At 42.0% G+C, this 7,558-nt stretch overlaps 1 protein-coding gene across 3 annotated transcripts in view; it reads left to right on the top strand.

Annotated features, from left to right (window-relative positions):
- The first annotated feature begins 902 nt into the window (after nt 1–902).
- Nucleotides 903–7,558, top strand: part of TAFA4 (TAFA chemokine like family member 4) — a 67,540-nt gene continuing 60,884 nt past the window's right edge. For 2 of the 3 annotated variants that reach the window (XM_069028227.1, XM_069028228.1), the window contains exon 1: nt 903–994. The gene's annotated coding sequence lies outside the window, so the exon portion shown is untranslated. The remainder of the gene's footprint in view (nt 995–7,558) is intronic. The other variant, XM_069028229.1, reaches the window with a different exon arrangement.

The following is a 7,558-nucleotide window of genomic DNA, read 5'->3' as shown; positions in this document are numbered from 1 at the left end:
TAATTCATTTACTGCCCCCGTTACTCCAGTGATGAAGGTGTTGATAGCAAAGGGTCAGGCTTGCTCCCTAAATATCACTCTTTCCCGCCCCCCTTCTTTTTCTTTTAGAAAGTGCTTATAATTTCAGCTACCGATTTTATAGCTCACTTCCCAGAGCAGTTGGTTTCCCACTACTGGCACTTTCACCTTTTTGAGTGGGAGGATTTACGTTCTTTAAAACAGAGCTCTAACAATACCCACTCCTTTCAGCGAGGCACGTGCCATCTCCTGACCCCAGCAACTTCACTTTGACAAAATAAAAGCTGGAAATAATCACTTAAGAGATGCGACTTTGCTTGTTTCAACAAGTTGCTTTGTTCTCTGCTCGAGTAATTTCCTCCAAGGCCCGTGGTCATTGTCGTTAGCAGAGGATGTGGTGATACGTGTGATGTTAAACCTGCAGTCACCGGGGATTAATGCACGGGCATGACATCACCGACAGCCAATGAGGGGATGGGTTTGGACACGCACGGACCCAAACTGTCTTCCAAACTGGTGATCCTGCCGTGCTCCTGAGGAATAACGCCAGTTCGGGCAAACGCCGTGATTTCCTAGCTCGGTGTCACTGTGTTTCTCAGCCTTGTGTCCTCCTCTGAGACAGTCACAGTTCATTAAGCAGCCGCACGTGTGTGGTCAGTCTGGTTGGTTAAAGGTTTCACTTCTTGGGAAGAGATTATTGAAAATGGGCATATCAGTGCCCTGGCACAGAGAGAGCTGACGCGACTGAGCTGGTTGCTGGCAGAGTGTAAACAGCCAGAGAGTTCTCAGCCCTTGTGGCAGGAGAGCTGCCTAAGCAGCGTGTTTGAGCACAGAGAGCTTTCACCTGTAGTAAATTGCTTTCCTTTGCCTGATTGCTCGGAGCAGAGCTGCTCCCGTGGAGATGGGCACAGACTCCGTGCCAGGGGAGTGAGGAGGGACCCCGTGCTGCCAGGTGGATGTTGCCGTGGCTGGTGAGGTAGGAAAGTGCCTTGCCCCGCTGTGCCAATGGCTCCTGCTGGGCTGTCACCCTCACCTTGGTGCCTCCGTGCTGCCAAGGTCCAGCAGGTCTGAGGCTCTTGACCTCAGTTCCTGTCACTTTGCTCTAGGATTGCTCAACAAGTCAGGGTGGCTTTTGGAGAATCACAACAGATGCTGCCTGGCATGGTCTGGCTCCTGAAATGTGCATTTCAGAGTTCAGCTGCCTCTTCTGTCTAATGTTTCCTTAACCTTCATCATTTGCTGCAGACTGATCCAATTCCCTTGCAGGTCAGGCAGGGGCTTCCCCACAGGCTGTGCAAGACCCTTTTTTTCACTATCACAAAATATTTTCACTCAAATCGCTTATATATCCCTTTGCTAGAATTCTCAATGCTAAAACATAAATTTTTTGGGTCCAGACTTCATTCCTAAAGTCTTTTAGTATTTTTGGTTGTGATTTATATGTAGGTACACACACAGAGTCCCTTATCAGTGCCATTGCATCGATAGCCCTTTGCACTGAGGGACCCACACAGAATATTAGCAATATGACTGATGTGCCTCAGAGCTGTGGGTAAGATCCTTATGCCTTCATTGCCAATAAGACGTGACAGGATACATCTAATGAATTACCTTTAAATTAGAAAGCAGTAAACAAGCCATTATTGGATTAGAGGCATATTAAAATTAGAAGAACGTTACCGTCTTTTGATATCCTGTGGCACATTTTTACCAGCTAGGAAATGACATGGGGAGCTGCAGAGAGAGACAGAGGGTCTCTAGAGAACTGTAATGATTTTCATCTGTGTGAAATAGATTTTTTTTTAAATGCTATTACTTAGTGTCTTATGTTTAGATGATGCTGTAGCAGATTTCTTCCTGTTTTTTCCCTTCTAGTTTCATATTGATGTTTGATATATTTTGTCTGAGTGACTTCAGTGCTTGTGGAAGGTACCAGTTTGATGTACTCTGAAAGCTAAAAGCTCCCAATTATTGAAGAAAAACACAGGCAAAAGGAAACAAGAGTCTTGTTGATAGATTTTAGTCCAATATTGAAGTGCTTTCTGCCTTGCCAGGGTGCAGAGATTGCCTGGGTTCATGCCACTTATTCCATGGCTCTTTTGCTCAGCTGTTTAGTAGGCTGCACCAGCTCTGGTGATGGTGGAATATTATTTAAATTGCATGAAAGAATTCACACTGACTTCCCTGAGTTTTATATAAATTCCTAAGAATCCACCAGTTCTCCTGGTTGTACAGCTCAGGTGCAGGTGTTACCTGGTGTGGCCTTCCAGATGTGACTGCTCTGGATTGGATCTGAATTGGCAACTGGTTGGTGGAACTCTCCATGCCAATCTCCTATTAATTGAAGGCCATCACCTGCTGTCCTCTCTCTGGCAGACCTTCCCAATTAAGGACGGGGCTGAGAGTGAAATGGGCAGAATTTGGCCACTACTCCTCAAGCGTTAGAAAAAAATGTACATGGAGAAGTAAATAGTAAAATATATGATGAAAAGCAATTAATTCTCAGGCTTGTGTAAAATAAAGTTTCTTACGAAATCTTGAAATCATTGTGGTTTTGTAATGTCACCTACCTCTGTTGGCCATTGAAAAAATAAGATCTTAATCTAGAACTAAACTTGAATTTGTGGGTGCAAAAAGTTTGTTTGGACTACCAATATTTTATAACTCTCTAAGACCAATCTTTTATTCTTTTAAACACTCTATCAATATGAATATGGAGCAGCAATATTCCTCTGAGTCCTAAGCCTCATTCCAGTCTCTGGAGGAAAATCTTGAGCATAATGTTTCGTGCTGGATTTTGGAAGCACACTCAGAATAAAGATCTCCCCTATATAAATACTTTTCACCCAAGGTATTGGATTTTCCTTGTCTCACTCTCAGAGTTTATGGCCCTGGGACTCCTTTTCTCAAGGTCTAGTAGAACTCCTTCAGCATCTCTTTTCCCCTTTGAAACTGTGATAACCATCACGCAAGCAGCAGCTTTGAAGCTGGTGCCAGCCCTGCAGATCAGGAGATCACAGCACACTTTCACCTGGGGTCAGGCAGCTTGAGCTGAGCTGCTTTGCAGTGCCAGAGCATCCTGACTACTTGCAAGGACGGGGATTTCTATCGGACTGTGGCACCGAAGCCTCTTTGCTATTCTGAAGGGGCTTGTAAGGAGGAACAAAGGACTGTGGATTTCACCTATTTTGCTCTATTTTATATTTTCCAGCAGTTATTTTGGAAAGGCTGTGAGCTGAAAGGCTGATTTTCTCAGACTTGGTACAACTATGCCAGAGTAAAGCTCAAATGAGGGAAAGTAGTACCGGGTATCTCCGTGACTCCAAAGGTGACCCGTTGTTTTTATTTCCCTTTCTGTTGTGTTTCAATTTCAGTTACACTTTACAGGGAACATCTGTGGAATAAAAACTCTGGTGGGGTCAGGTCTTTCTCCTAGAAGGGTATTTCCCTCTGCACAGCATCAGTGCAAGTTTTCTCTCTCCTCCCACAGCAGCTGTGCTACTCGTGCTGTGAGGTATAACAAGGATAAATATATTAAGGGGCACAAATCCCACCCTTGGTGTTACAGGATGGTAAAAGATGGTTAAAGAACTTCCTCCCCAGCCCTCACTGCAGAGCTCTTGCCCCTTTCTGTTCTCCAGCCACTTGCCAAGCACGACTCACTCGTGCTACATCCCTTTGAGCTGAAGAACATGGAATCAGCTTGGACTTACTGATTCTTACTGGTTTCTTTTCCTTATAGAGGAGAGAGCAGAACTCAGGTGCTTGAGCTCTTAAAGCATTTGTAGGCTTTTTTTTGAGCCTGCAAGAGCCTGCTAACTGCTAAACCAGAATCACTTGAGTAATGCCTAGACATGGATAAACCAATTAAGAGGAGTTCTTTCAGCTTTTTAAAACAAATTGCAAAATTCAGGTTCGTATTTGCATAATTCAGGTTATTAATTCATGTGTTTGCATTTCCTAAACTGTGTGCCAAATTCCCATTTGACGCAAGTTTCAGAGTGTTGATCTCAGTGTAAAGGGGAAAAGGTGGAAATTGAGTTGTTGTAGGAAGCACTAAATGGTTAGTGATTTTTCTTTTCAACAAAATTAAATGAGCTTCCTTTTTTTTTTTTTTCTGAGTCAATTCAGTGTCACCTTAAGTATTCAGTGAGAAATTCAGAAATTCTTAATTGATAGGGTACCCAATCTCTCCTTTGTGCATCTCTGGGATTTATATACATCACAAGTTAATAAAGCTTCCAGCATTCATTCTGTGCATTTGTAATTAAGGAGCGACTGTACCTCGATGTCATTTGCTGCGTTATGTGGATTCCAGTGGTGAGGACATTGGTATTTTATGTTGTTGAACACAAGCAGGAGCATCCCTGCATGAGTGAATCTGTTTGAAGGACCAGGCTGTGGCTGCTTTAGTCTGGAGAGCAGTTACCCTCAGATTTTCTTGCTGCTTCCATTATTCACTGAGAGTTATGTGTGTTTATGATAGTCTGATCAGCAAACACAAGTGTGCTGCAGATGCAGATATACTGTGAAGTACAGCGGTTTACATTAATGGGAAGGATTTATCTTGTTGCAGTGTTGAATTTATGATGCCAAGCTGTGATATTTCCCTGTTTCAAAAATGTTATATTGCAGCGGGCTGATATCAGGGTGATAAAATAAATGTTTCTTTTTTAATTCAAGCCACTGTAAGATGCTAATAATGTTGGAGACAGGAAGAGAAATGCCGTGTTTCAGAATTTAATATAATGCATCCATATTACAATTTCCTGGCAAAACTAACTTAGCTTGGACTCCTAAATGAAACTTCTTGTTATGTTTAAACTATTAAACAGGTGTGGTTGAGTTCTTTAGTGGAAGTACGGCTTCTATGACAGAAGCAGGGGAGTTATAGTGCCCTGCTTAAATCAGTCTTTGAGACTGTTCCCTATAATTTACAAGGGCTTGTAGTGACAGGAAAAGGGGGAATGGCTTTAAACTGAAAGAGAACACATTTAGATTGGATATTGGGATTAAATTCTTCACAGTGAGGGTGGTGAGGCCCTGGCACAGGCTGCCCAGAGAAGCTGTGGCTGCCCCATCCCTGGAAGTGTTTAAGGCCAGGTTGGATGGAACTTGAAGCCACCTGGTCTAGTGGAAGGTGTGTGTCCCTGCCCACAGCAGGAGGAGGGATTTGGAACTCTAAGGTCCCTTTCAGCCCACACCATTCTGTGATTCTAGGATAATTCTGAAAATAGAGAAGCTCTGGTTGCTGGTGATGGTCTCTTCACTGGGCATTCAGGAAGCCCATGTTCCTTGCTGGTTTCCTTCCAGCTTCCTGGTGAATGCTCAGCAGGCAGGGTTACTAGGGAGGAAGGAGGGATCATCTCTTCCCCTTTGCTGTTACCTCCTCCTCTGGCCAATGCCAGGATCTGTGGCAATGCCAGGGCTGTACTCAGGATACCCATTTGTTTTATTCCTGGAGGAAGTAAGACAGTGTGAAGGAACTCTTCATAATCTTAATGACAGAAGGTGGTGTGGCTGCCCTGCTCTGTGGCATTCCTTCTTCCCTAAGGAAAATTGGGATGCAACTGGAATTGGCCCAGTGTGGATCCAGGCAGGTGTAAAAGCCTGATCCTGGCTGTCTGGCAGGCTCGTGTTGACTGTGTTACTGTTTGTGCTGAGCACTGCCAGTTTAATGGCTCTGAAGCACCATGGTTAGAAGTCAAGTGCTATGAAAATTTTCCCAAACACAGATCTAGAGCAGTGAGTGCACCTGCACATAAAACAGGCCACTGAATCTCAAAAAAGGATTTTTAGTAATTTTGTGGAACACAGAGAGATTGTCATGTGTGCATGTTCCTGTTACATTACTCAGTTAAACAGTGCCTCTGAACTTTGGAGTTAATATCCTTTATTGTAGAAGCACATCACAGAGTAATTGAAATTGGGTTATTTAACTGCAAAGTATACTGGAGTAACAATTTAATTGTGGAAATACCTGCCAGTGATGTGGTGTATGGGCTTAACTGGGGCTAAGGGAGGAAAAAAGCGAAATAATTATTTTAGTACCAAACTATCCCTCTATTTTTGGTGCGCTGCTGAAATGATTAATTCTGATTTTGTTTAATAATAGATCTGTTTCTGTTCAGGGACCACTGAAAGAACAAAAATTTCTCAGATCAAATACCTTTTAAAAACCTGTGCTTATTGTCTTAAGAGAGAAGCAGGTAAAAAGGATTATCCCTCCTTTTCTACACCGAATTGTCATGGAGAGATGGATCTGGGGTGAAGTGGGACAACTTCTGGCAGAATGACTGTAACCTTCCACCTGAGAATGACACTTCGTTAAGTGTTAGAAATTAATTGGTATATTGAGCTCATCCACACATGTAAGAGCATTTCCCTCCAGAACATTTCCTCCTTGCAATGCTTCTAATATATTTTTGTGACATATATTTCAGTTTAACAATAGAAGAATAGTCACAGAAGCTATAAACATTTAAGAATAATTACTGTTTATAACTCTGAAAAAGGGGCCCCCACTTTAAATGCAATTAGTGCAGCCACTTTAAATACAATTACTCACCTGGGTATCATTCACCTGTGAAATGCTCCAGGTGCGGTTTCCTCATTGGTTGCACCCCAGACTGAGGTGGGTGGTGGTTTTGGGTGGATGAACAGGAAGCTCCTTTCTCCCGGTGTCTTTGCAGACAGCTCCAGGAATGAGAAGGAAAACATAATTCAAGCAAAACTCCTGGGTTTTGCATGTGTTAAACATTCTTTTTCTTGAACATGCTCTTCAGAAATGGATAAACTATTACTGCTAAATCCTGCTTGGATATGTAGGGGAGACAGTCTGCTATTTGTAATTCGCATATTTGGAATATACATAATTGTATTATGGCTAGAGATCTGATCTGCCTTCTGTGTTTTCCTCATGTAAGAGGAAAAATAAAGCCTGAATAAAGCCAAATTAGTCTTATTTTAAATGCTTTTATTTTTTTTCCCTTACAGAAGAAACATCTTCTGTTACAGTTAATGAGCACTGTTGTCTTTTGTTAAAGTCTTTGTTACAGAGGCTTAGAGCAAAAGGGCTTTAATAATAAAAAGGCCTTCTTCTCTGGAATGTCTGTCTGATAATAGTCTGTATGATTTAAGAATAATGCTGTAAAATAATTGCTTTTCAAAAGAATAATTTTATATAACTAATTGGAGGGCAAGTGGAAAATCTGCATCCTCCAAATAAATGTATTGTGTCTCTTTAAATATCCAAACAATTTTTCCTCCTATTTTTCCACCCTCAAGACAAAAATAATATCAAATCTCATTCAGGTTGTACTTAAATATGACCAAACTGATAATTACATTATTACAGAGAAGGGCAGGATAGCTGGAGGATATGTACAAGGTGCATTAGTACTGCAAATAGAAGCTGATTTACTTATTGATAGTGGAGACACGTTTTAGTCACTTTATAGAATTAACAATTGATCAGCTTGTTAGGTTCTAGTTCTTCATAAGCACAGCATGTTTATTCATTATTGTCATTACATGGTGC

The sequence above is a fragment of the Aphelocoma coerulescens genome, chromosome 12 (assembly GCF_041296385.1).
Source record: "Aphelocoma coerulescens isolate FSJ_1873_10779 chromosome 12, UR_Acoe_1.0, whole genome shotgun sequence".
NCBI lineage: Eukaryota > Metazoa > Chordata > Aves > Passeriformes > Corvidae > Aphelocoma > Aphelocoma coerulescens.
The sequence above is the reverse complement of the archived record's forward strand: the minus strand, read 5'-3'. Positions and strand labels throughout refer to the sequence as shown.